We start from the raw sequence: 27,214 nt of genomic DNA on the forward strand, positions 1-27,214 counted from the left end.
CCTGCTCCCTTCTCTGGACATGCTCCAGCACATCAGTGTCTTTATTGTAGGGAAGGGCTCAGAGCAAGGCATTGATCTGCTGGCTCATGTGTCTTCTTGCATCCTCATTCCCTGTGACTGGAAGGATGGAGAAGAATACTGCTTGTGCTCCTGATCCCTAAAGCAGCTGTTCCAACACCCTGAAGAATCAACCTCCTGATTTCCCTTAGTCTGCTAGCTGCAACTTTATCACTGCCTGTCTGAGAAATGAATAATCTGAGGGCTGTACCAGGGTAGGAACCTTTCCATCCACACCTTCAACCCCGGCCCCTGCAGAGTTCCCAAAGAAGTGGGTCCTGCTGGCATATCAGGCCTTCTGTTCCCTTCAGAGGACAGTCTCCCACAATAGTGACCTGCCTTTTTTCCTTTATGGTAGCAGTTTGGACACAGGGCTGACCTCCCCTTGGTGACAGTTCCATGGCAATGAACCATCGTTCCCATTGTTCAGTTTCAACCAACAGAGCCTCACACCCATTTTGCCAAGGCACCAGGGAGGTGGAGCAGTCACAGAAATACTCCTGCTGCACCAGGCAGGAACTTGCATTTATATCCCCATACAGATATATATGTGTGTGTGTATATATGTGTGTACACACACATATTTGTAAGGTGCACTAATGTTATGTTAAAGAAAATGGAAGGAAAACCATTGCATTTGGGCTAGTAAGGTTAAGTACAGGCTACTTTTGATCATCAACCAGACACTGGAAATGATGTTAACAGCAATCTTTCTCTTCTAGCTTGGATGTCCAGGCTGTGAATCCATACCTTTGAGTAAGACCCAGTACTTGACACTTCTGCCTTCAGAGTTTTAAGAGAGATAAGTGAAAATACTCTGTTCCAGAGGTTCGTTTGCCAGATCTTCTGGCTTACATGTAATTATAGTTGTATGAGATGAGACAGCTTCCCTAAATTAAATTGCTAAGCTGGCTGCTTAGCCTCTGTTAGCTGAAGTAGAACTTGCTCATATGAATCATGACTGTGGTGGAATCATGCAGAGGGGCAGAAGGTAGGAAGAGAGAATTTATCCAAAACACAGAATTCCCTGACTATTCTCTCTTCTCTAGAAGGTGTGCATTGTATAAACCATGCTATTTCATATAATTTATATGCATGTATCCACACAAATATACACAGGCACTCTACACAAGTAAATGTACTTTCTCTTATGCTATTTCTCTTAACTGTTAAACACTCTCAATATATACCAAAGTTGAAAGTGTAAACACTTTCCAAGCATGGTCTCTGTCTGAAATTAAATTACAGAAGTAGATTTTATGGTCAGTATATTTTTTGTTCTGCAACATCTCTTAACAATCTTGCTCTAAAGTGAACAGTGATACAAAAAAGTTACAGTTTTTTTTTCCTAATCTATTAATTGAAGCTAAAGAAAGGAATCCATTGATTTTAGCTTTCTGACAATATTTTTCACAGCCACTGTAATCCTGCAAGAGTGTCAGTTTTTTGAATGTTAAAATTGATACCTTTATGCAGTGTAACCAAACTCACTCAAATTAGCTCTTTTTTCCACCTACAGATGCCTGCTCATTCTTCACCATCTAAACAAAAATGGTCCTAAACTGACACCTTTACACAGCTGCATTCCAAACAACTTAAATGTAATAAATACCCCCTATACTGAGGGCTTCTTTCATTGTGCAAGAGAGGTTGGATATTTCCCCTAAAAACAGCATTCCCACGATGATCTCTAACATCAAGTAGCAACTGATGTTGCTGAAGTTGCCTGACGTGACAGATGATAGTTGTCATCCTATTTAATAATGAGTATCGTGTGACTCTTTGGAGAACATTTTTGAGAATAAGATATAAACACAATTCTGGATGTTAATAATACAAATGCATGAATCCTTTCCCCTCTCAATCCATAAAGTTATTTTATTACTGTATAAAAAATGTAGTGAAAGTCTGCATTTCTCTCCATTCATCTCATGGTTTTCTCACTGCTCTCCCCTCTCCTTCCAAATTTTTATCTAAAGAAATACCTAAGTGAGGGGTAGCTAGCCAGCAAGAGACACAGATTGTATGTACCAATTGGCTGTTCTCTCTGATCTAAGGCAAGACAGCAGACCCGGGGTGAATACCTTTGGTTTTAAGGAGAAGGTGCTGATGGTCCCTATGTGAATGCTAATGCTTGGTGCGCTAGAGAAGAACATGAGATGTGTGAAGAGTTCTACAGCCCTTTTTCTACTGGTGTGGCTAGGACAGGCTAACTTTTAAAGGTCTAAAGTTAGGTCAAATGGAAAAAGGAATTAGCTTGTATTTAGAAGTTTGAAACTTGTTTATTTATACAAATAAACAAGTCTTTTAGGGCACAAATCTCATTTGTTTCAAAGCGCTGTTTGTTCGGATCTTTAAAATGGTAGTTTTGCCTCTGGACCACGGGCAGGAGACCACAAAGGGGTTTCCTCCAGCTGTAAACATGCAAAGAGAGCATAATTTCCATACAGCCAAATGCTCCTCTGGCATTAGCAACGAAGACAAAAAAAGGAGCAATGACAATACACTGGTGTTCAATGCTTACCTTTTTAAGGGGCAGCAAAAGCTGAGGCAATGCTACACAAAAAATTACACTGGCACTTACCTACTGCCATCAGACCCAGGAAAGGTCACAAACTGACAGCTCATGATCAGCTGAAAAGCGCAGCAACAGCAAAATAGATAGAAAGTAAACTATTTCAAAGTTAACTGGAATTCTCAAATCCAAAATACCTTTTTTAAAAAAAAAAAAACAACTGAAAACCTTTGTCATGAAACAGACATTTATACAAATGTGTGCATGTGTGAGTAGGTTATGGTGATTTCTGTAGAGTCTAATTTTCACTGATGCCAATATCTGTGTAGCCTATTCTGTCACTCTATAAGGACAAAAACAACAAGTTGAAGAAATTTCCTGTCTTCTATTTCAGATTTTCCTGCACATGGCATTATCTGCCCATTAGTCTCAGTCTGACTTTTGATTCTTCTATCTTTAAAGCTATATCTGTAAATGAGGGAAACTGATTCAGTTCAGTGTCTCCTGGCTAGACAAGCTGAGCTGTGATATGATTCAGCTAGAAAGCAGTTCTGAATTTAATGTGCAAAAAGACAAAAGGCAACTATTGCATAACTAAAGATGACTTATACACATACAGGTGTATAGATTTTAATGGTACAGCTGCTTTGCACAGCCAGCCTTGGTGGTTACTGTATCATCTTTTTGTTTTTTTAAATAATTGTATTTTTGTCTTGGCTTAAGACAATTTAAAGGGGAACACTCTCAAATGAGTTTTCCTCCTTTGTTTTAACCAATTCGTTTCCACCAATAAGCAGAAGTAAAATATGACAACTGTGTGAATTAAAATGCACATGCTAAGAAAAAAGGTAGGACTGGAAATTGCCTTCCAAAAGTCAGATGCTTTTGAGAAAACTACCTAATTAAGAGTAAACAGTATAAAAAATGTTAACTTTTTAAATTGCTTTAAGTGTATTGAAGATAGAATTTAAGACTTCAGATACAGTCTTAGTCACACTAAATTCTAATGTGGACTCTGTCACTATCTTCCACAACACAAGGACTTCATCCTCTTTTACCCACCCACTAGCAGAAATACAATTTTGATTCTAGAAGGCACCAGAATGGTCAAGTTCTTCTTTCCTTCTTTTCCTGGAAGACTTTAGCAGTGTAATTCTGACCTGGGATTTGACATGCCAATTCCAATTCTCTCATCACCCAGATGCTGTAAAAAGCTGAATGGCTTTGGATGGATGACAAAAGCACCTGCTGAGGTCTCTTCTAGCAGAAAACAGAACTAACGTGGGAGGGAATATTGGGTGGGGAATATATATTGGGGGTGGTGATGTGTTTATGGGAAGGGGCTGTTTAGTTCGGGTTTTTTCATCTGGTTTGAATTTGTGACATTAATATAGCAGAGAAGAGAAAGATAAACTGAAGAAGGTGAGGGGGAGACAGAATATCTGAGGTGCTTCCAGTACTCTCTCAAATGTGTTATGTAAAGCTGCTGTATTTTTCTACGGGCAGATGAACTGGGAATTATCCTGCTTTGACATGTGCAGCTAAATCACAGAGACTGCAGGACTCCATTAAGCACAATTAAGGCACAATGCAGTATGGCATCACTGCTAGTAATGTATTACTCTGAGTGTGTTCATGTTCTACTGTTACCCAGGGGTGTTTTCTCTTGCTAGACTCCACAGCAACACTTCCAAGTTTCAGCCATCTGGCTGCTGCTCTGGATTTTATGGCCAAGATTTGTCTGTGAGGAACCTGAAAGCCTGGAAGACACCTTTTTTTAACACCATCGCATTTTAACACACAGGCACTGTCAGAATAACAGCTAGCCTCATTGTTCAATTAATTTATTCTTTTGTTAAAAACATGCAGCAGTAATCAGGCCTTTTAATGGGTATAAATTCTTTTGCATAACAGCAGTAATTAACTGAAGCAACTTACAGCAAAAATGTAATACCAGTGGTCAAAAGCTTTTAGGAGAAAATAATAAATTAACTAAGAAGTTAATTCCATATGCCACAGCTGGAGCCAGGCTTGTGCGTGTGACAGGCAGAACTGCAACACTAGTGAGGCTGAGATCATCACTTAAGCCTAACCCAAAGCAGAAGGAAACATTAGATAAATAACTGTAAATAAACTCAAAAGACACTTCCACAGTTTAGCCATAGACTGCCAATTTTTTTTTCTTTCCTGATCTGAAAATTTTAAAATGCACATAAATGGAATAGAAACTTAATCAAGAATGCAGTTAAATAACCACCAGCAAATTAGACAAAGCAACTCCAAGCTCTAACAGGAGCCCTGGGACTTTGCATGCAGGCTACATACTGTGTAATCTATCTTTTAGAAAGAAAGTGTAAAATACAGTGTTAAACTGAATATTAAACTCAACCACATGCAGAACTGAATGTGATTGTTTATCAAATCTACTAATTCTAGTACCTGTACCTCCTAAACTTCATCATTTAAATAAATATTTTGGGTGAGCATTACTGGTGAAACAATCCATCACAAGATAAAAACGGGAACTTAGTGACAGGGTTTCAAACAGGCTTTTTTAAACTGTACCTCAAGAGCAGTTACACAGTCCTGGTAAATGCTGGACAAGCACACTCAGCTTCCCACCTGTTTCCAGAGATGCAAAAGTATTTTGTGGCAGCAAGAGGGGCTTTTACAGCAGCCAACAGCTTTTCCCAGATTACACATTCTCTTGCCCATTCTCAACAATAACAATTTGTTGCTCTCCTGTGCTGCCTTTCACAAGCATTCCAAGAAGCAGTAAATGCTTCTGCCCTGGGCAAGCCAAGGCATATTTCAATTCAGTGGCTTCCCTGGTCACATGTAACTTTGGGACTTCGTTTACTGCCACATGCACTAGGTCCCACTGCCTGGCACTGGTGGTCCCCACTGTTCCTTCTGTAACTCGGGCCTGTGGACATGAGGGGACCCATTATCCAACATAAGGTCTTGCACTTATCTCTACATTTGGTTTCTTCTCTCATATTCAGAAGACTTTGGGAGGAAACATTACAGAATATGTTTGTTACACTGGTTAAAGTTCTTATGAAATGACTGTATAAGGAGCTTTAAGAAATACTGCAGACAATAGATATATGTAGCAATAAATTAGCTTTCCTAAAGAAGAAGAAAGAATATATAAACCTGAAATATTTTTTCTTGGACGACAGATCAAGTTAAAAAATGCAAGAACAGAAACACAACAATATTTCCAAACAGGCCTTTTCTCTTTCCATTCTCATTGTACATCATGTTATCATGGGAAGATCCCAAAAAATTTATTCCCTTGGCTAAATTCTGAGATAGTAGTCAACTACTTGGGTCTTTGTTGCTTTTTTTGTATTGATCTCTAGAGAAAATATTTGAATAAACCAAAAGCAAACATGAGTTACTGTTGTATCTTTGCCACTTCTTGTATATGTTCCATCACATAATTCACATAGCTTAAACTGCTTGTGCACATCAGCACTTCAAACATACAGTAAATGAAATAAAATAGCTCTAAATTGCAAAAACACTATGCATATTCAGTTTTTGTTATGTTCTCCTCACTATAACAAAGGTACTTAGACTAAACCACATGGATTCCTACACAGTAATCTCCAAAAGTATTAGCTTTATAGTATCAGCTTGCTTTCTTGAAGCTGACTTCTGGCCAACTTAACTGAAGAGTAAAATTCCCAAAAACCTTTAAAAATTCTGACTTTTTCTTAAAGACTCCTAACAACTGTGCTGCTTCATTTTAAGATACCAGAGTATCCATGCTTTTCAACAGGTTTTCAATCTCTCTGTAATGACATTACATTGCAGATCTTACTCTGGTCTCTCAGATCAGTTTCAAATAAGTCTCTCTTAGCAGAGGAAAAAACCCACCATTGTCAACATTTTATTTTCACTCCAACAGGTAACAACATACATTAAATAAAGGCATCAAGGAATGCTGAAAAGATGCAAAAAATACAGCATTGAGTTTTCTGCTTTGCAGAAAATACACTCATGAGAACTATTACAAAATGAACACGGGCAATAAATCAACAACTCTTAACAAAAACCAAAACTGTTTTTTATACTTGGCATCTAGGAAATCAGTCAGATTTTTAATCTAGAATTTTGTTTTCCTCTAGAACATCTGTACAATCTGTTCATTTTGCCATTAAAGGCAACAAAATTAAACAAAAATTAGTAACACATTCACAAACAACAGACAGTTCACTTTCCAGTTCAGCAGTGCTCCTAAAGCCTAGGAAACTACATTAATTGCCTTGAAATATAAGCCCAGACAAATCCTAAACTCTAGAAAGCTAACACTAGGGAGCTCAGAGATGCCCTGGTAAACTGGGGAAATGTCTCACCCAGGCTGGGCTAAGGGTTTTGTTCTGCAATGCACACTCTGAGCCTGCTCAGGCAGGAGCACTCAGCCATGTGTCTCCCGTGGCAATTAAGCCCTGACATTTCAAAGCCTTGTGGAGAGCAGAGCTTTGGCAGGATTCCTCTCTGGGCTGCTGCTCCAGCTCAGCATGCAGGGTTATACAACTACCTGTCCTTCAGCTCTGCCAGGAGGAAAAAAGCCCCAGGAGGAGCCCTCAGCTGCACTCCTCGTGTTAAGATTTGTTATTATTTCTCAGCTACCATCATGAAAACTCTATAATCCAAAATAGCCTGCTGTCTTAAAGGGCACGTGATGCTATACTTTAATATTTGAGGATTGCACAAGAACGCAGGAATATATGTTCAGAACAGCAATAAACAAATATGATAAATTGAAATAAATCAATTATTCTTGCTGCTGCTGGCCTCTACCACCCCAGGCACCATTAGCTCTGTGATGGCTGAGCAGAAGGTAGGTTTCCTTAAAGGTATCTCAGTAATGAAAGTGAAAATTAATATTCTTTGTCCCACAACTTCAAAAATTAACATTGGCACAGGATCCACACAGGATAGTTCCCTCCCCAAGTAGAGGAGAAATATTTCTGCATCAGGCAGATCAGATGTGTATCACTATCCTCCAAAACTGAGCAACAAAAGGAAAAAAATAAACAAAAGACTGTTTTGGGAAGTCAGCCTACATATACAGTGCACGGAGAGAAAAAGTCGCCTCAGGAAAGGTTGGAGAAAGAAGAGGAGGCAGAGTTTTGCAATACCTGAATCTAGCCAGATCTGCAGCATCTTTAGTTTTTTGGTCATGAAACATTCAGAATGCCACAGAAATTCTCCCATATATTTTTAGTTGCTCTCATCAGTTAAACAAGTCTCTGTGACATTTATAAGCATTCATTTTTACTAAACTAATGAAACATTAAGAGTGATGGTTCTTAAATAAGTAAGAAGGTTGCCAGCAATTTAGTTTTTTTAATATAGTGTCATTTTCAAAAGATGCCACAAACAAATCATGCTTTTTGGTCTTCTTCCTTTTACTTTTTTGAAAAGATTTTAACACATTCAAAAAGCTGTAATTTATCAAGAGGGTGTTTAATAAAAAATGTCAAAAGGTATAACATTCAATTCCATCACCACTGCCTTGTAGCCTTAGTTCTCATGGAAAGCAGACTTTAGAGCTCAAAATCCTCTGCTCCTAAGAACATTCAAAGGTTTATAGCCCTGATTGTAAGAGATTTCCTTGACTGCAATCATTAATGCTAAACCAACAGCATGAATCCAGCATAAACGGAAAACCAAAACTATGGAACATCTTACAATCTCAAGAAAAGCTACTGACCCAAAGTGGCCCAATAATGGGTCCAATGTACTCAACTCAAACACTTTTTCACAACTATACAACACCCTTCTTGCCCAGTTCTTTTCTCATTGCTTCCTTAGCTATTCTTTTTTCCTGCCTAAACAAAAAAGCCCCTTAAGTCCTGCAGGGATGCATTTTTGTCTTTACAATAATGAACTAAACCAATTTAGAACAACAAGGATGTTTGGATGTGTTTTGCAAACACAGTCTATTTATCAGGGCAGGAAATTACAGGAGTGAGTTTGAGGGATACCTGTATCAATCATAGTGTTTAAAAATGTCAGTACAATAAAACATTCTCCTGTAACTTCTTGTCCATAACTAAAAGTAACCACTACAAAGGTATGAAAAAATAAATGCATACCATTTTTTTGTAATATACACCTAGTGCTTTATTATCCACAAGATTTACAACTACTACATACTTTTCCAGCAACATATTTCCTGTTCTGTATTAATATTATTCAACATACAAATTAAGACAGTAGGATAACAACAGTCACAGGTTTAACCTTATTTTCCAGCTGTGTATAGGGTCACAGATATGCATAATCAGCCTACAATTTTATTCCATCAATTTGAAAGAAGATTTAGAGATGCTTTTCATTTAAGCACTATGCACACATAAGCTTTTATAAAAACCTTGCTGCAATCTCAGCCCACTGATCATTCATGACTTTAAAGATTTTCATATTTATTACACAAAATGCAATAGTCAAACTTTACAATTGCTCCATTAGTCACTGGAAGCACTGCCATGTCTCCATATGGTGTTCACTCTTATCCAGAGGCCCAAAAACCCTCTGAGGTGTCACCACACCCCTCTTCAGATGTTGAAGCTACAATACTAGAAACAGCCTTACTCAAGGAAGCTTCATGACATAAAGGGAAACAGGAAAGCAATTGAAATATGACATGCTAACAGGTAAGACAGCAGTCAAGGACTCCAGCAGTACTATGGGATCAACACTTTTTACAGCCCTTTTGTCACGTGCTGTTCATCGCTCCTTTGGGTACAATTATCCACTAAAATCTTGCTTTAAAAAGATCAAAGATTAATCAGCTTTTTCTGATTGATCTATGGTGCTGTTTGGAGAAGGAAAACAGGTGAAGTATGCAGCTTCCATTGGCAGCCCTTAAATGATCAAGGAATTTCAAGTGACGTTTCCCAGCCACCTCCCAGCCATGCCTTGCATTCAGCTGCATTCCCAGAGCACAGCTGCAGCCACAGACAACTTCCACTTCCAGGCTAACACTCATATTTGTCCTCAGGGCTAGAATTATTTTGTATGTCGTGAATAGCAGCAGCATGTTTGCTTACAGAGCTACTATGAGCTACACCATATCCTGATACAGTCATCTGTAAATATTAAATCATCTACTAATACCAGTCTAAATACGTCACAAAAGCCAACACCTGGGAACTAATGTGAATACTGGCTGTTCTCACAATAAAGTGTGTGCTGCTTACATTATTGAAATCCAGCGAGTAACAAAATCCAATAATATAGAAAACTTTATTTAAGCATCTAGCAACACCTAAGAGGAAAAAATAACAAAAGCAAATCTATGGCTTCATATCTCAGATAAAATTTCAAATCAAGCACCTCACAAAAGATACTTGATATCTTTATGCTGCAAGGAAAGACTGATATAAGTTTTTTTAAGGCTTTGCGTAATTCACTATCTTTTGCCTTTGACGACATGATGAAGCAAGCAAAGTATCTGATAATTTAGTTGCATCTGAGATGATTCATACTTTTTTATTTACAGAAATAGCCCTTTAAGTAACTTATTACTTTATTTTTTTTCTTGGAGTAAAAAGTGCTCTTAGACCACTTACTTCACTTGTTTTATTATTTTGTGGTGTTCATAGATATTCCGTATCTTACAACGCAGTAAGAGAGATGAAGTCTGCCCTAAAACTACAATTTAAACAACATTTTGTAAAGACAAAGAAAGCATTTATACTTAAAAAAAGAGTGCACTAAGGTAAGATGATGACTCTGTAGCAACAGGCTAAAGCAAACACAGCACTCTTTCATATCCTTTTCCTACAGATGAAGTTGAACCCAGAGCTGGAATGACAATAAATCTGATGACCATTTGGCCTTCACTGAGTGTAAACATGCTCTTGTAAATCAATTTGCAGTGGATATGTATGCATGTAAAGGACCTCTGAACTCCACATGGCTTAGTGAACAAAGCCAAATTTGTGTGTGGAAACAGAGGAAGACAGAGACAGTCCATCTCACTGCAGACCAGCACTGCAGTACAGATCTTTGTGCTTCATGGCCACACATGTGCTTGTAGACAAGCAGGGAGTGACTCTGCAAACACAGCCCCTTGTACTTTTACAGTGCACAGTATTGGCAGCCACTTCAGAGCCCTTCATCCTTCACTTTTCACTTCAGTTAGCACAGAGATACACATAAATGATAAAATATTCACCAATGTATCTAGCCTTTTGATTAAAGTACTTTAAATGCAGCGTGTTTTCAATGTAGAAACCCACAAAGAATACACTGTCATGTTTGTTTTGTGTTGCAGAAGTTTTGTTGTAACAAGTCTAAGTATTCTTAAAGCGTTCTTTAGCATCTGCAATACAGAGGGGTGGTGGAATTCCCAACCTCTAAAGGAATTAGCATATTAAGGCAAGAATCTCACCTAGTGAATAGTGGCTGCAGAGAAATGATTCCCTACTGAAGCTGAAAACAAACTGCACTGAATTAACCTTGAAAGATTTCATACCATTAAAGAAGACAAGTGTCCTTTGAAAGTCATTCTCACCAATGATCACAAAGTTCTGCAAAAAGACTTTATTTGATGTACAGCACAACAGAAAATCAGTCTTCATGTTTCCCCAGGCCCAGCTGACTTGCCTGTAACTAAAGGCTGGATCACACAAAAGAGATCGTAGTTCAAAGTTCAAATACAGAAGAACCACTTCTCTTCCAAAGCCTCATTGAACCGAAGTGTTTGTGAGCAAAGTCCTTCCTTAATACAAGAGCTTTTCTAGATTTTGAGATTCAATAGCTGATAAAATATGAAGAACAAAATATTTAGACTATCAGAATACTGTCTTGGCTGCCCATTGTCTTGCATTATTTTCCTGTGAATTCATAATCTTTAAGACATCTGTTAACTCAAGCTGGCAAAGAAAGCAATCTCAAGGAGGAGGCAAGCAAATGAATCATTTATCATCTGCCTTCTCTCCTCTGACTGATTCTCTGCTGATTTCAAGTGATACAGGAACAGCTTCTTTATAAAAGGCATCACTGTTATCTTCCAATTTTAAATACATGTTGGTTTTTTTTCTTCTACTCATGCCACCTGCTCCTACTTCCAGGGCTGGATTTACCTCTTAGTCACCCTGCACATACTCAGATTTCTCATCACTTTATTATTTGGTATACATATATGTTTTAAATGACCATTGCACTATGAAAGTGAGAAATAAAGGACTGATAGCACAACCACCCAAGTAAATTTTTCAAGACAGGCATCTGAAAATTAAATTGTTTCAGTGCTGTCCAGCATGGAACTGTGTGGTGTTAAAAGAAATATATATAAAGCTCTAAAAGCTTCTGTGTTTGAAGTTACCAGTTAAAGGTAACTTTAATGCAATGCATTCCTGAGGCCAGCCCAGGACAGTTACCTGAGCCATCTGTGCTTCAACTGCTCCTCTAATACGAGAGCACTGGCAAGAGAGGAAGACACTGCAGCAGTGCTCGACACTGCAATGTAACAACACAGCTTGGACCTTTGAGTCTTCTGGCATGGGCTAATGGACTCTGTGGGCAGCATTTATTCCTGCTAACCTTTTCACCTGTGCTGTCATCCCATCCATAACACATTCCCCTCAGCCTTTCCTGATATCTTCTTATCCTGTCCTTTTTTTTCCCCAAGCACAACATTTTTAGTAAATACAGAGTAGTAAGTCTGCACTTCAAGAAACTAGCCTGGGACAGAGTGTGGCTTCAGTCTGCAATAACTTACAACTTGTACCCTGAGCATTCAAGACTACAAATTCCTGTCTGTACTGTATCTTTCTATTTGGTCAGCAGCCAGAAAAGTAGGAAAGTAGCTATTTTGATGGACTAGGACTAGACCAGGATCTCTGGTTAATGGAATACAGCTAACATTTTTCTAAAATTTTGTTGTTGTTGTTTTGTTTATGTTTTCTTACTGTGTGGGTTATCAAACATTGGTGCAGGTTGCCCAGAGAGGCTAAGGAGTCTCTCTCCTTGGAGATCCTCAAAACCCAACTGAATGCGATTTTGGGCAACTGGCTTTAGCTGTCCCTCCTTGAGCAGAGGGCTGACCTGGACAATTTCCAGAGGTGCCTTCCAACCTGAGCTATGCTGTCACCCTATTTTAAGGCTATTCTTTAAAATTCTTATGCCCCATGACTGTATTATTTCTCTGTGATTAATCTTTCTTGTCTACAGCTTTATTGCTAAAATCCAGCCAAGCTTCCCAAATTTCTCCTTCCTCTGAGTCAGCCTGTGACAGTAAAGATGCCAAGAGCAGAGTTTATTACTGCAACCAGGTGTGAGCTGTCAGCAAACCAGAAATCCAAAACAGAAATCCAATTTCATATATTTGATGCCTTTCCTTGTTTACAAACCACGTGTTAGTATAACCATCCTTCAGCTTGCCAGACTGAGCCAAACTCCCTTAGGATCTTATCTGCAGCAAATGCCACTGGGGATAAGAAAGCAAGTACTAGAACTGTAGCTATGAGGACTGGCATTTCACTAGGGAGCTGCACACAGCACTTCTTTAGTACTTCCCTTTTGTCTCTTTCTTCTTTCCTGGTAAGACTTTCGTTAAATTGCTGAAACAAAAGATGAAATGAAACCTTCATCATTGTAATAAAAATACTCCAGGACCAATGTTTATTTTTATCCTCAAAGAGCAATCAGGAAGATAAACTTCCTCATTTTTGCTCCTCATTTTATTTTGACAAAAGTGACATAAGGCGAGTGAAAAAAATAATTGTTTTGTCTGCCTAGAAATATGTGAAACTTCTATGTACACCTCGATGTTATTAAATTATTTCATCTTTGTATGAACATGGCATCCAATGGCATCTAATAATTCTTTCATGAGCAGCAGAATTAATGAAGCTTGGAGATCCATAGATTTGTACCCAGTGGCTTCTAATCACCTCAACCTGCTCCCACCACATCTTGCCCCAGCTGCCACTTGTATCCCACACCTGCACAGCTGGGAAAGTGGGATAGTAGATGCTGGGACTGCTTCAGCCTGGCCAGCACACCTGTGGGGCTTGGCCACTGCCTGTTGCCTCTCAGAACTGAGGTTTTCATTCAGTTAGAAGCACTAATTCCCCTATTCTGGTTTCAATTTAAAAGAACTATTATGTTCCTATAAATATATTAAAAACCTCTACTCTTTTGCCAACTCTAGCTGATGTCATGAAGAGGGTTCAGAAAAATCAAGGGGAATAGGGCAAATAAACAGATGCTATTTAAAAAAATATTTGTTCCATTAGGAAATTAGAATAAAACTAGAAGCAAAGGCCTCCAGAATGTCACAGCACAACGGTGTCTTTGCTGTCATGATTTCAAGGACTCTTCTCTCATATGCAAACCAGTATTTGTGTATTCAGAAAACGACATCAGAACCTTCATATCGTGAAATAAGATTTATAATACATTTCCTACAGGACCTTAACAATTAAGTTTTCATTAAGATGTATGGCATTTATAAAGAATCTCTTTATGACAGATTTGTCTTTTCTTCTTCAAGGTCTTAGTTAAATTTTTATTTCAAAAGCAGTTCTGTCTCCCACAATACATTTTTGGATTTGAAAAACAAGAATAAGGAAGAAAATAAAATCCTCATAGTTTTCTATATTGTACACTAATCCGTTGTCTGCTTTTTGAAAACAATACCCTTCAGTGCAGTAGTAATTTCTCTGTGTTCGGTCCAGTGTTTACATTGAAAAGCTGAAAATCTAATACAATTTTTAATACATAATGAAATAGCTACTAAAGATCTGTCTCCTTTACACCGCAGATTGCCAGAAAGTGGTCTAGTTCCACAAGAAATATTTTTTTGTCCCAAACATAATGTACCTTATGTTTCTAAACATTAACTTCAAATAACTACTTGAGCAGTGTGTCACTCTTGTATCAAGCACTGAATTTCACAACACAAATGGTGGGGAAGCCCCAAAACACAGCAAATGCTTAATTCAAACAAACCCTTGTGCTAGATTTTAACCACACTGCCTGCTTCTGGAAATGGTCAGTTCACACTTGTTTACCCAGTTTTTGGCACAGAACTTCCTGCAGCCTGACTGCAGAACACGTGCTGGTTGGGTTTTCAGTCTTTATAATAAAAGCTTGTCTGCCTTTTAATTCCCATAAATCTCAAAATAGCAAGTGATGAACAAACTAAACATTCTGTTTCCTGTTCAAGGGATCGATTGTGAACCATCTTTCGAGGGATGTTTACTTACCTTGTATTTTCAGTTTTCACGGATTTTAAATTAGACACTGAAAGGCTTCTGCAGAGAAGTAACCCAATCTTAATACACTGTACCAAATGCCAACTTCTAAGCTGTATAGAACGTCCTGTCAAAAAACACTGCTGCTTTGTTTGCTGCAAGTCCCTCATGCAGTAGCTAACCCAGATTTCCCTGCTCCACGATACATCTGGGCATGTCATACTTGCATGACTCTTCACCTCAATGTTCTTTGGCTCTGCCTCTAGGCCCACAACCATTCCCACTTCTGGCAACATGCTGTGAGTAGGGATGACTTCATGTCAGTTCTGATCTAAGGATGAAACTTCCTGCCAAATTAACAAACTCCTGGAGTCCGGCTCACAGCTCTCCTAATTCTATCCAAGGATGCAACTGCATGCAAGATCCCCTACTGACCCTGCCACCAAAACTTCCCTTAATCTTTGTCTTTTCTCCCTCCACAGCAGCATTACACTACTTCTATCCCCAGGCCAAAGCACTTGGCCACCACCCAAAATTTGCACCAGAACTCTGCCTAAGGTTCCTTAGCATCATGTTAAGCAAAGTGCTAGAGCTCTCCATACTGAATCAAGCAATTCCTTACGGTTTACTCTCCCTTTCATTTTTTGTTCTGTTTTCCTTAGACAGGAGATTTCCACATTTTCCAGATGCCAGGCAAGGCAAGCAGGCTGGTTTCACACCTGACCAACTTAGTAGCCTTTTTAATGGCATCTGTACACCCTTCCTACTTTCTTCTTCTGAATCACAGTCTGCTACAAAACTATTGTCAGCTCTTATACTGATGCATTTGTTTGATAATATTACTTTTATTTGTGAAAGTGCTCAGAATGTTCTTTGTACATTTGGAAGCACATTATCAGGCTTACTATTTTTCTGACATTATTGATTCCAGCTTTTTAGTGTTTTTTTCATATACCACATAGGAAAATACCAATTTGTAGAGCTATAAAAATGTGCGTGGAGACTACTGAAGCTGATAGGGCTATAGAGTATGCATTAAGAGAAATTCCTTCACATTAAAATAATTATGGAAGAGCAAAACCACAACTGTCTAGGTTTCAAGTTTGTAATGTCTCAACAACGTTTTCAGTTTTGCTGAGATAAACATTATCTTTTCCTAAAAATAACTGTTAAGTTCCTCTTGTCTTTTCCATTACCCCTGCTACATGAATGAGAAGTTACTTCCTCAAACTTAAAAGCTGTGAATTAATAGGCCTCTGGCTCAAATCAGCTGTGTCAGTAATGAAATCCATCTCCAAAACTGTTCTGTGGTTACAAGATGTAGAATTGGCAGGCGAGAAGGCGTCTGCATAAGAAGAATTCTGTGTGCAACTGCAGTGATGGCTTTTCTGGACAATGGCCAATGCTCGTACCTTCCCAACACAAGAGAAAAGTGAAGGGCAACATTCACTATGGAAACTAACAAGACAGCAATTTTCTTAAGCCGTTGATTTAATTGAATGACTATGAACCAGCTTTTAAGAAGTCTGTCAAACCATCACTCTCTCATAGAACTTTTGGAATTATTTTCACCTTCAACCAAACAAAAAGTGCTGCTGATCCCTCTGCTCTTGCAGGTCCTGCAACACTCCTTGCATCCTGTCAGATCAAGTGCTTGTGAAGCAATATGAGGAGGTAGGCAAGGAACAAGCTTGCTATTAAAAGCAGCCCTTTTCTCTTGCTAGTTTAATGCTAACCATGATCATTCTTCTCATCTAGTTGTAGCCAAATATTTTTACCAGAACATAGGAAGAATAAAAAAGGAAAAAAAATTACTCTTTTTTTAGTGGCAATGCAAGCTAAACATCTTCATGAAACTACAGTCTCAAACTAAACATTTGTTACTTTTGTTTTCCAGTACTCTATCTGCCCCACAACTGTCAAACATGTGACTGAATCTTCTGGTTTTCCTAAGGTCACTGGACCTTTTTTAATTGAAACAATTTCCTAGAGACTTCCTGACCTCTTATGAATTCCCAGAAGTAACTGTGACCCTTGTAATTTAGGATAACATGATGCTGAGTCAGTAGTCTAACAGAGAATTCCTAGGTCTGAAAAACACCAAGTCTTATGATTGCAGTTGCAAAATGAAGCAAAAATGGCTGACACTGCATCTTGCAGCTTTTACAGAGCTAGATACCAGACTCTACAGATGAGGGACATCTGGAATCTAGCAGGAGTCTAACAAGCCAGCACAAGGTACATCTGGTACTAAATGTATAGTAAAGAAACATGTTAGTACAGGACAAGACAACCAGCTCGGAAATACAAAATAAATGCTTGAAATCCTAAAAAAGGTCTTAATAATGGCTGGGACACATCATTAATAAAAATATTATCATAATATAATGAAAAAGTGTATTAACAAATTGTGGTTGAAATAACAGTATTATGATGAACAGAGTTCATGGAAAGTCAAATTAGTGTGGTATTTATCTGTGAATTGCCATAGTAGAGGATTTTCAGTGCTAGGCTGAGTGCTCTCTGGGTAGAGAGCTGGTAAAATCTGGTCCTTAGACAAAACAATATCAGAAACAGATTCTGGAGCAGCCAAGTATTTCTTGGGGGAAAGCAGATATATCCTGGGCTGTCACAGTGGTGCCAGTGCTCTCTGTTAAGAGTGTGAACAGAATGGCAGATGAACAAACATGCAGCCACAGAAGATGCTGCAGTTACAGCATGAGAGCCTTCACCAGAGCAATGCAGCCCAGACAGTGGCACTACACCCCTGCTGACTCCAACAACCATTCCCAGCTAATCTGGGCATCTGCAGAGAGCTGCTTCTCACCATGAGGAACTCTGCCCAGCCTCCACTGCTGTTTCTAAATAAAGTCGGCGCCGAAGTTAGGAAATAACAGCTCTTGCTGTGTGACAGATAATAATAATCTTTCATATCGCAATCCTGTGCCTGGGGCCAAGAATAAGCCATCAGCCACTTGTCAGCACTTCCACATTTCACTCCCTTGTCAAATACAACCACCCTACCAATGAGCTTGGAAACTAACCATCATCAGCAGCATGCTTTGAATTTTTATAGAGGATGATTCTACAAATTAACAGCAAGAAAGGAACAGGCACAAACATGTATTTATAATTGAAAAGGGAATGCAAAAAGATATAGAATAGGAACTAATGCAAACGACTGGTGTATCTTAACTGTGAAATAACATTAGAAAACAGTGACATAACCATAAAAAATAGGGTAAACGGTACTACCCATCACAACACACGACTAATAACAGCATAATGTCCCATGCTGTGTGCACCTTGATAATGGCAGGGTAGACTGTAAAGAAGAAAATTCTGAAATAAGATAAAACATGTATGAAGTACTCAATGAATAAAATTTGGGAAACTTCATACCAGTGGAAACAAGAAATATACATTGGCAGGCAAATTATCTTGTTATTTAAGTTACTGCACCTACATAATACAGGAATTTGAAAACTGAAATCCTAAATAGATAAAACAGCCATCTTACTCAGGATAATCCAGGTCATGCATTGTCAACACTGTCTGATAACTCCATGTGTTTTTCAAATCTAGTTACAGCAAAGCAATTTCCCTAATTTCAAGAGCTTTTAACCTTATGAACCAAAGTATTTCACATAGTGTGTGAAAAGTAATTGAAGTGAATGCAGTGACAAGTTCATTCCAGTCATGGCACTTACTCAGAAGACTGTTTTTAAAGCATGTATCAATTCCTGAAGGTAAAATGTTTCATAGAATCTATCATACATCATAAAAGAGCCCGAACCATGTGCCTTATGGGCATGTCTTTCACATCGTTTGTTACCACTTGCAGAGAACAGCAAATCCAGAGATTGCATGTATGCACATGGCAAAGGGAGCAGGGCAAAAGCACAGGTGAAAAATACCTCTGCAAAATGCATTCAGAGTTCAAGCCCCTTCCTCAGACACACACTGCTATCCAAACCCCCACAAGAAGCTGCCTGACAGAGGTCCCTAGGACAGCATCCTTCTGAGCAGAGCTCTGCTCAGCTCTCCTAAACGACCCAAACAGTGATGGCTCCTTCCTACCAGCAGCCACAGTTCTTTTTTGCTATGTACATTCTAGCCACTTTCTGCAGAAGTTTGTTCCAACTTGGGTTTATAAACACCATTCCATCAGAAGAAGGTCTTTAATAATTGCAGTTTCCTTCTGGTCCAAGTAGCCAGAAATCAAAAGGTTTCCTACACTGAAGTGACTCAACAGCAGCAGAATAAGTCACTTGATGCCAATGCAGAGAGCACAAGCATGGAGCTTTTTTTAAGAAAAGAACAAAGGCATATGTTTACATTAAACTTTCAACTACAACCAAAAATCTTTTTTACAAGGGAGGACTTAATGGGTTAAAGAAGAAATTCTAGTATCAATCATTTATCCAAATTATTTAGGCCTTCAACTTATGTTACATGACATTGCAATCTGAAGGACACCCAAGGGAGCAGTTGACAGGCCCTGCTTCTCACCTACAACCCCAGAAATTATTCAAAGGATTTTATGGCTGTCCAAGAGCCAGAAACCCTCAACTACCTCAGGATGCTGATTAGTGCTGTAACTTACATAGCACAGCTTACTCTTATCTACAGGCCATGAGAGAAGGATGTAAACAACTGCACAGCCCCAGTTCCAGCCATAGCAAAGGCTAACACCAATTCCCATCTCCTCAAAATCGACACAGCACCATCCCAGCTACCACCCAAGCAAGCAAAGGTAAAGGAGCTCTAAAGATCTGGCCTGTCAGTGTGCTTGCAGGGGCATATTTATATAATATATTTAATTTGTATTTACAGGGGCATATTTAACTTAGCAGTTACAAATTCATCCAGATTAACTGGAGGAACAAGAAAAATGTTACTGACCTAGTTTGAAGTACACCTGCAAAGTTTCAGAGCTCGTGGAAAATATATTAACTTGCACAGTCAAAGTACATTCTCTTGACCCCAAATTTTCTGTCTAGATAGAGTTGTGTTCTATATTCCAGGACTGTATCCCTGCATTTCTTCTGTGCTTTCATTGTCTCTACCACAAAAGTCCAGCTGTCCTGTCACAGCTGGCAGATGTGTCCTGGCACGGGGAAATATACAGACATCCCAAAGACTTGCTCGAAGGTTCAGCATCAGGTCAACCACCCTGCTCATCTTCTGTTATTCCTCAATTACAGGTGAGAAGAGACAGGGGAGAAAGGTTGGTCTGCTAATTTTCAAATCAAGTTAGCCATGTTTTTCTCAAAAATCCCACACCAGATGAAAGGCTAAAGGAGACAGACACAGACAGCTCAGTCCAGAGGCAAAAGGTCAGGGACAGACCTCAAAGGCAGCAAGGCCTTGCTGGGTGCCAAGTGACTTATCCAACAGCACTGAGAAGGAGAGAACTGCTGGCAGCAGGGAGACATTTCTCTGCAGAAACTTGTGGAAAAATCAACAGTCACTTTTATGATGGGGAAACACAATTTTGAGACAAGAGGAGGTTTCATTGCTGTTGTTACTTCAACAACCAGCATGTTTTATTGGGTTTTGAATTCTTTAAAGGAGATTTCAATATAAATTTGAATAGAAAAACGTTTTGCTTCTGAGTTTGACGTTTGCTCTTGACTAGTACCTTGTGGAGAGTTATCACATATTGTGATAAAAGTGAGCTCGCAAATGGCTCACACAAACGATAAATTATATACCTGACAATTTTATACTTCAGGAGTGTAAAATGTATTGCAAAGCTTTCAGAAATTAAAGAAATCCTTTAACTGATTAGACAAAAATTTTTCAGTGTTCATGAAAGAAAAGCTGCCACTATCTAAATAGCTCCTCAACAGCATTTTTGCATCATTTTTGGGTATGTGCACAAATACAAATTACTTGCACAAATACTTTCTTCTCCTTATTCTGTCAACGCTCCCTGTAGCCCTGTTCCACCACTTTACTTGTTCACTCTAACTCTCTTCCTTAAAAATTCTCTGCTTTTTCATTGATACAAGTATAATTCTGGGTCTAGCTTATATAAAAATAAGCAAAAAACTAAATGATGCCCACATCTGTTTCCATAACTACCTCCCTCTGTTTCATCTGGAAGCTGCTGAGAATGCTTAGCAGTGACTGCTCTTCCACATCTCTTTAGGCTCCATATGAAAAGGTCATCTTCTGCCTCTTCTGTCCTGTTCAGCATCCAACAGGATAAAATTAAATTCTAAATCATTGTCCAAATTTTCTCCAAACCGACCTCCCAGATACCAAATGCAGATCCAGATCTAAATGTTTTATTGAAACAAGTGTGCTCTGACTGCAAGAAACCTGAAAACATCCTGCTAGCAATTGCCCAAATATTGCATCTTCTCTTGCATTAGTCTTTTTATTTTAGTTATCTGTTACCTTGTTTCATACATAATATATACACACACAGGTGTGTATATAGTCAGCTCCTTGATAAAATGGCTGTGTTTTTGCTCAGTGTTTCCCAGCATGGTCCATAAATAGGATTCCTAGAGCTAAATAGATGACACACAAGAGAGGCACTGAGGCAAACAGATGTCCAGAGGATAGAATTAACCTGGAATTTCACTTCAAATCTAGAGTGATTTCTACTTCTGGTTTCTACAGGCTGTTCCAGCACAGAGCCTCATGATATTACTGTGTCACACCAGCAGATAGATCCAACTATGCAAAATTACAGAAACTAAGTCAGGGCTCAGCATTCATGCATTTTGAAGACTACAAGAAAGGAGTAATTGAAAAGAAAGGGTAAGCAATTAGGATAAAAAAAAAGATCGGGTGTGCACTGCACAGTAAATAACAAGAAAGGAAATGATCCCCTGGAACAAGATACTGGAACCTGGATAGATTATGAAACCTTAACTGAATACCAGGGCAGCAAATGACCATAACACAGGAAAAGAAATCTGGATTTTATATATCTGAAGTCATTATTTAAATTTAAGTCATAGTGCTTGAAAAGAATGAGTGAGCACCCATTCCACTCTTGCCAAGAAGACAGCACTGAAATGTTTCTTACGGGGAAAAAAAAAGAAAAAAAAAAAGAAAAAAAAAAAAAAAGACACAACCACATGTCCAGCACAGACTGGTGTCTTTTCCATTGACTTCCAGGGCAGTGCAGCTTACCTAAATACTGGGATAATTTTCACCCTTATTTAGCAAAAATAGTACTTTTAAAGGAAATGTGTTTTATCTGAGATACTACATATGCAGACACAGTATTTAAACTCAAAGAATAAATATTTTGCACATTCAAGTTTCCTGTGCCATTAATTTTTTATGTCTCATTTTCGGTTGGTGTCATATGTTCCATGCATATTTTAACCTTAATAGGCTGAGCAGTATGTTCTTGTGCATATTTGTGTAAACTGTATACTGATTATACACCAATTAGCTGATCTTAAAAATGAAAGGGATTTTTTTTCCTGCTAGCAATAATTTCTCTGAAGCTGGCAGTATTTGCAAGGGAACACCAAAGACTGTCTGTGGAGAGGGCCTGAATGTGTAAACAGCAGAAGAATAATCCAACAGAAGAAAGATCAATGCCTTCAAACTTACTGTGTTTGAAAGGAAAACCAAAGCTGAGCATACTGAGGGTCAGACACCTCATCAAGCACGACCAAGGCAGTCACTTGCACTTTTTGGTAATAAAATATTTGATGAAAAAGATTTTGAAGTTTGCTTTTCTGTTGAAAAATATGACCAGAATCATAGCTTACATAGATCATTTAATATAAGATTCAGAGTCAACACATTCATAGGCTGAGAAGCCAACAGCTGGTGTTTCTAATAAATTGTGTGCCTTTTTACATCCAAATAATCAAAAAACTATCGAACAAAATGACGACGCATTTTTCTTACAAAATACTTTTCCCATTTCTCTAATTTACAAAAATAGGCTTAAGTCTCAGTTTTGCATACAAAAGACTTGTTATTTATTCCTAAATTAAACCTATTATATCACCAAACCTATTTACAGAAAACTTCCCTTTTAGCATTGCATGCAAATGCTCTCTATTATTTAAAAGTAGGCTGGAAGGTAAATTAAATAATTCTCGAGAGAACTAGAAAAAACTTTCCTTGCTTTCAGTGTTTGGCTTTGATTAAGAACATGTAACACGTGATAAACTGTTCCAGATTTGCTGGCTCAATGCAGCTTGCAATTACAGTTTATAGAAAACAAATATATCTGACAAGGCAATATATCTTTGCCTCAAATTGTTTACTCACATAACAATTATTGTTAGCTTACTTACAAAATACAGTCTATCAGTTCCAGTTTTGCAACTTGACCTAATCAAGTGGGCTCTTGTTCCCAGACACACAAAACAGCACAATGAATAAGATATTTAAAAATAGGATACTCAAAAATCAGAGCAAAACTAGTCCAAAATAAACTGCAGCCATTTAACACTTAAAGCTTATGGAAGGCAAGTTTCCATTATGACCTCTTATACCTGAATGAAGATCAGACTGAATTTATGACAGATCTGAAACAGTTGCCCAACTTTGGATCTGTTTTTAGATTTTGAAACTTAGAAGAGATGGAATTTCACCACGTTGGAAAAGCATTTAAGGAAAAAATATATGTATCTTTCAATGTTTTTCTGTTCCAAGACCTGGTTGTAATTTTCTGGTGTTATTAAATAATTGCAACAATAGCAATAATTTTGCTTTTTTCAAACAATCTGAAAATGTTCTCAGGGAAGAAAAGGCTTTCCCACCCTACTATTATCAAAGTGCAACAATGCCAATTCTAAATAGAAAAAAAGCTATTTTTAATTTTTTTTTTTAATGTCAGCTTTGTAAAAGTTTTACAACAATAGTTCTATATGCCAACAAAAGAAAACTGAAGAAGGGAAAAGTTATACTCGAAGACCCATTTGTGGTGAAGAAAGGATTTTCTTGGCTTATGAGCTATAGGAAGAAGCAAAAGAATGATCCCTCCCAGTTTCTGGTAATGAATATGCAAGCCACCAACATTCTGATATTCCTCCAGCTTCAGACAGATGTCTCAGTGCCACAGCCTTTTTACCCTAGACAGGGCTGACACTGCAGCACCCATCGAACCAGCCCAGAGCTGCTGCAGCCCTGGGAACAGCCAGGGAAGCTCATCCCGCTTCCCCAACCCCATCCCTACCCTGCAGCAAATGGTCCTTTCCTGAGCCCTTCAGAGGTGAAGCATGAGCCCACTGCAGTGCTAAATTTAAATGCTGGGTTTCCGGCATGTTAATTGCCATCACTTCCATGCTGGAACAGACCTCAACATCTTAATGAGGCAAGTATAAACCAGGTTTTGCCAATAGGCAGCCTAAGGCAGAGACATCTGAAATACATGGAAGTTACTCATAAATCTGGATATGTCACTGCAATTAATCAGAAAAAATAAAGCCCTGCCCATCTGAAAAATCAATACATATTAAAATACCTGACCTCGGAAGGTAAGTGTGGTAATTTAGCCAACAGTTAAAGATTTAGCAAAAGTTCTACATCAACGCTGTGGAAGATCTAGAAAATAACCCCACTATTTCTTATGTGTATCTGACTTCTAGATCATACTCATAACCCTATAAAGAGAGGAAATAGCTACACAAGCACATCAGGGCCAGGTGTAACAGCATTTCCTCAATTATGTTCACCACAGCAGTGGTCACTACTGTTCATTTCCATTAGGTCACTAATATTTGTGGTCAATAAGAAACATTAAAGGATGAGACATCTTCTGGTTTTACTAACCACAGTGAAAAGCAGAAAAAATCAAATCCTTCCATCTCTTCTTGGCCGTTGTAACAAAAACCTGAGTGATTCACAAATGACATGCAACCAGTTGTAACCCTTACTATGCAATGGAAATAACAACCCTGCTAGACTACTGCTGGTGGGGTTACACCAACTTCAATTTGTTCCTATGCTACACATGTAATCCAAAGCAGTAACACTCATTACTGTTGTGGTTTAACCCCAGTCAGCAAACAAATATTATGCAGCCACTTATTTCAATTTACACTGATTTTATTCTTAGACTCCCTAAATTCAATACTGTACTTGGAAATAATTAGCATGAGAAAACAGGATATAAAGTTGGATCCTAAAAACCCTTTTAGTTCAGAAATTCATTCTTTTCCTCTTAGTTATGTAGATGTTTCTTAAAAATAATTTAGCTATTTTCCTTGAACACCACTGCTGGACATTTGTCAGTATTTCTCAAGGAAAAACTCTCTACAAGCCAGAAGCCCAAGAGGCCAAGATTCTTCTTCTCAAAATGTAAATGCTTGCTAAAGTGCTGACACTTAAATTAGGCCAACCAAGTTAAGTAGTAAAACTACACAATACAACACTACAGCAATAGAATAGCACTTATCATCATCTTGGTAATAAAAACAATGCAGCAGCACAGAATGCTTCACTCCCACATCACTGGATCTGTTCTGAAGTTGCAACCAGCAGGATTACATTGCCCAAACAAATAAATAATACTGCCTACCATTTTCACTGCTGAACAGTGGTTAAAGACCTTCAGATGCATCCCTGGCCTCCTCACTTCCTAACAACAAAACCAAAAAAAACAACCAAGGAAGGAAACACAAACAGCCTGTACCCTCTTTCATGTTTTTCAGGTGACATTCTGTGATCAGTAAACAGACTGAATTAGGATTTAATAAAAATCCCAGGACAAGAACTCTCGAAGAAAATAACACTCATGGCATTTAGGGCTCCCTCTTCAGTACGATATGGCAGCACTTTCCACAATGAGACTGGCCACACAGATTATAGAAATCACCTTCTGAACACAGCAGTAACTATTTGCTCAGCTGTCCACACTTAAACAAGGCTACTGTGGCACCATGCTCAAACTGATCCCAGGGAAAACGAGGGGAAGCTCTCTTGGCCTTGTTGTGCTCCGTGTACCCTTGGCTGAGCTGCCAGGTCACGGCCCCTGTGCCTGACTGTGTGAGGCAATGGAAATGGCTGTGGAGAAGCAGCCAACGTGAACAGTGCACCAACGGTGACATGATGTACGGGCGGCCATGAGAAGTGCAATCCCCACTAACAAATTCCAATGAAATAGCATTCTAATGTGAAATCTGCTACTTCCAAAGCTAACCCCTACCTCAACTTACTGATCTTCATGTCAGACTTTGCTTTTCTCCTTTTGGTAAATATGAGGTTTTGTATTCTTCAGCTAGAGACAGAAAAATCTTTCTCTCCTGAATTCTTTAATACTTCTAGCCAGAGGGAAGAAAGAGGAGGAGAAAGTGCTCTAAGAATCATATTTGGAGTGCTATCCCCTTGAGACTGACCCAAATCCCTGCATCTGCCACAGCTATTAGCCTGCTCCAAATCGCAGCTGAAGCAATATGGAACAAACTTTGTCCCTAGATAATTTCCCAACTACTCATATGGTTCTGTATAGCAGCCATGAAAAATAATCATTCTTCATAATTTAATTCTGCTATTGCTTGAAAAACCTATGACCCAAAGCAGAAATGTTGGACGTGTCTCCAGATTCAAGATGACATTGCAAGCTCAAAAGACAAAGTTTTCTGAGATTTATTTCCAAACTTTTCTTTCAGAGGATATCAATCCTTGCAAGAGAAGTAAAGGTTAGTCGGTTTCACATTTTAAAACAAGTCATACAATTTGCAAAAATTATTAATTATTTTTCACTTGCAGTTGTAAGTCTGGAGTATAAGACGTCTACTGAAACTGCAGCTCAAATAAAATGCTAGCTGATAATACATAAGAGGAAAAGTCCATAACAGTCCTAACAGTATAGAAGACATGCCAAAATGGAAATTACATTACAGCAATGATTAATGACAGCAGATTATTCTGTATAAGACAGCAAGCAATAAACTGTCGAGTGAATCCTCCAGAAAAAAATTACAGCTCATCTCTTGCACAGACCCAGTTGTCCTCCTACCAACAAACAGGAGCATAAACATAACCTAAAGAAAAATACTGCCTATATATTGCTTTGTTCTGATATTTCTGAAAGCAGGGCTGGAGCTAGGGAACAACACAGAAGATTTGGAGGCTTTCATTATAGCAACCCAAAACCCTACATAGGAATCTGCATTGGGAGTCAAGCCAGACATGAAGAGCACACATTCCAGTCTCAAACCAAAGACAGTGAAAGACACTTCCCAAGAATCTAATGCATTAAGCTGTGTGTTCTCCACTTTTTCTTTCCTTTTTTTAGAGCTCTGTGTCCCAGATAAAGCATGAATATGTGAATGTAGACTGACATCCCTGTGCAAAGCCCTCCATATATGCAAGCTGCCACGTCCTTACTTTAATAAGCTTTAGCAATCTCCTCACACAGCTTTCCTTAATTAAATGTATGGAGGAGGGATTTCCTTAAAAAGAAAGGGATGTCTGT

General features: G+C 38.5%; 1 protein-coding gene across 10 annotated transcripts in view; it reads right to left on the reverse strand.

Annotated features, from left to right (window-relative positions):
- The window catches only part of SH3KBP1 (SH3 domain containing kinase binding protein 1), a 207,554-nt gene that overhangs the window by 103,213 nt on the left and 77,127 nt on the right, over positions 1 to 27,214 (reverse strand). The gene's annotated exons all lie outside the window — the stretch shown is intronic.

Source organism: Sturnus vulgaris, chromosome 2, assembly GCF_052056855.1.
Source record: "Sturnus vulgaris isolate bStuVul1 chromosome 2, bStuVul1.hap1, whole genome shotgun sequence".
NCBI lineage: Eukaryota > Metazoa > Chordata > Aves > Passeriformes > Sturnidae > Sturnus > Sturnus vulgaris.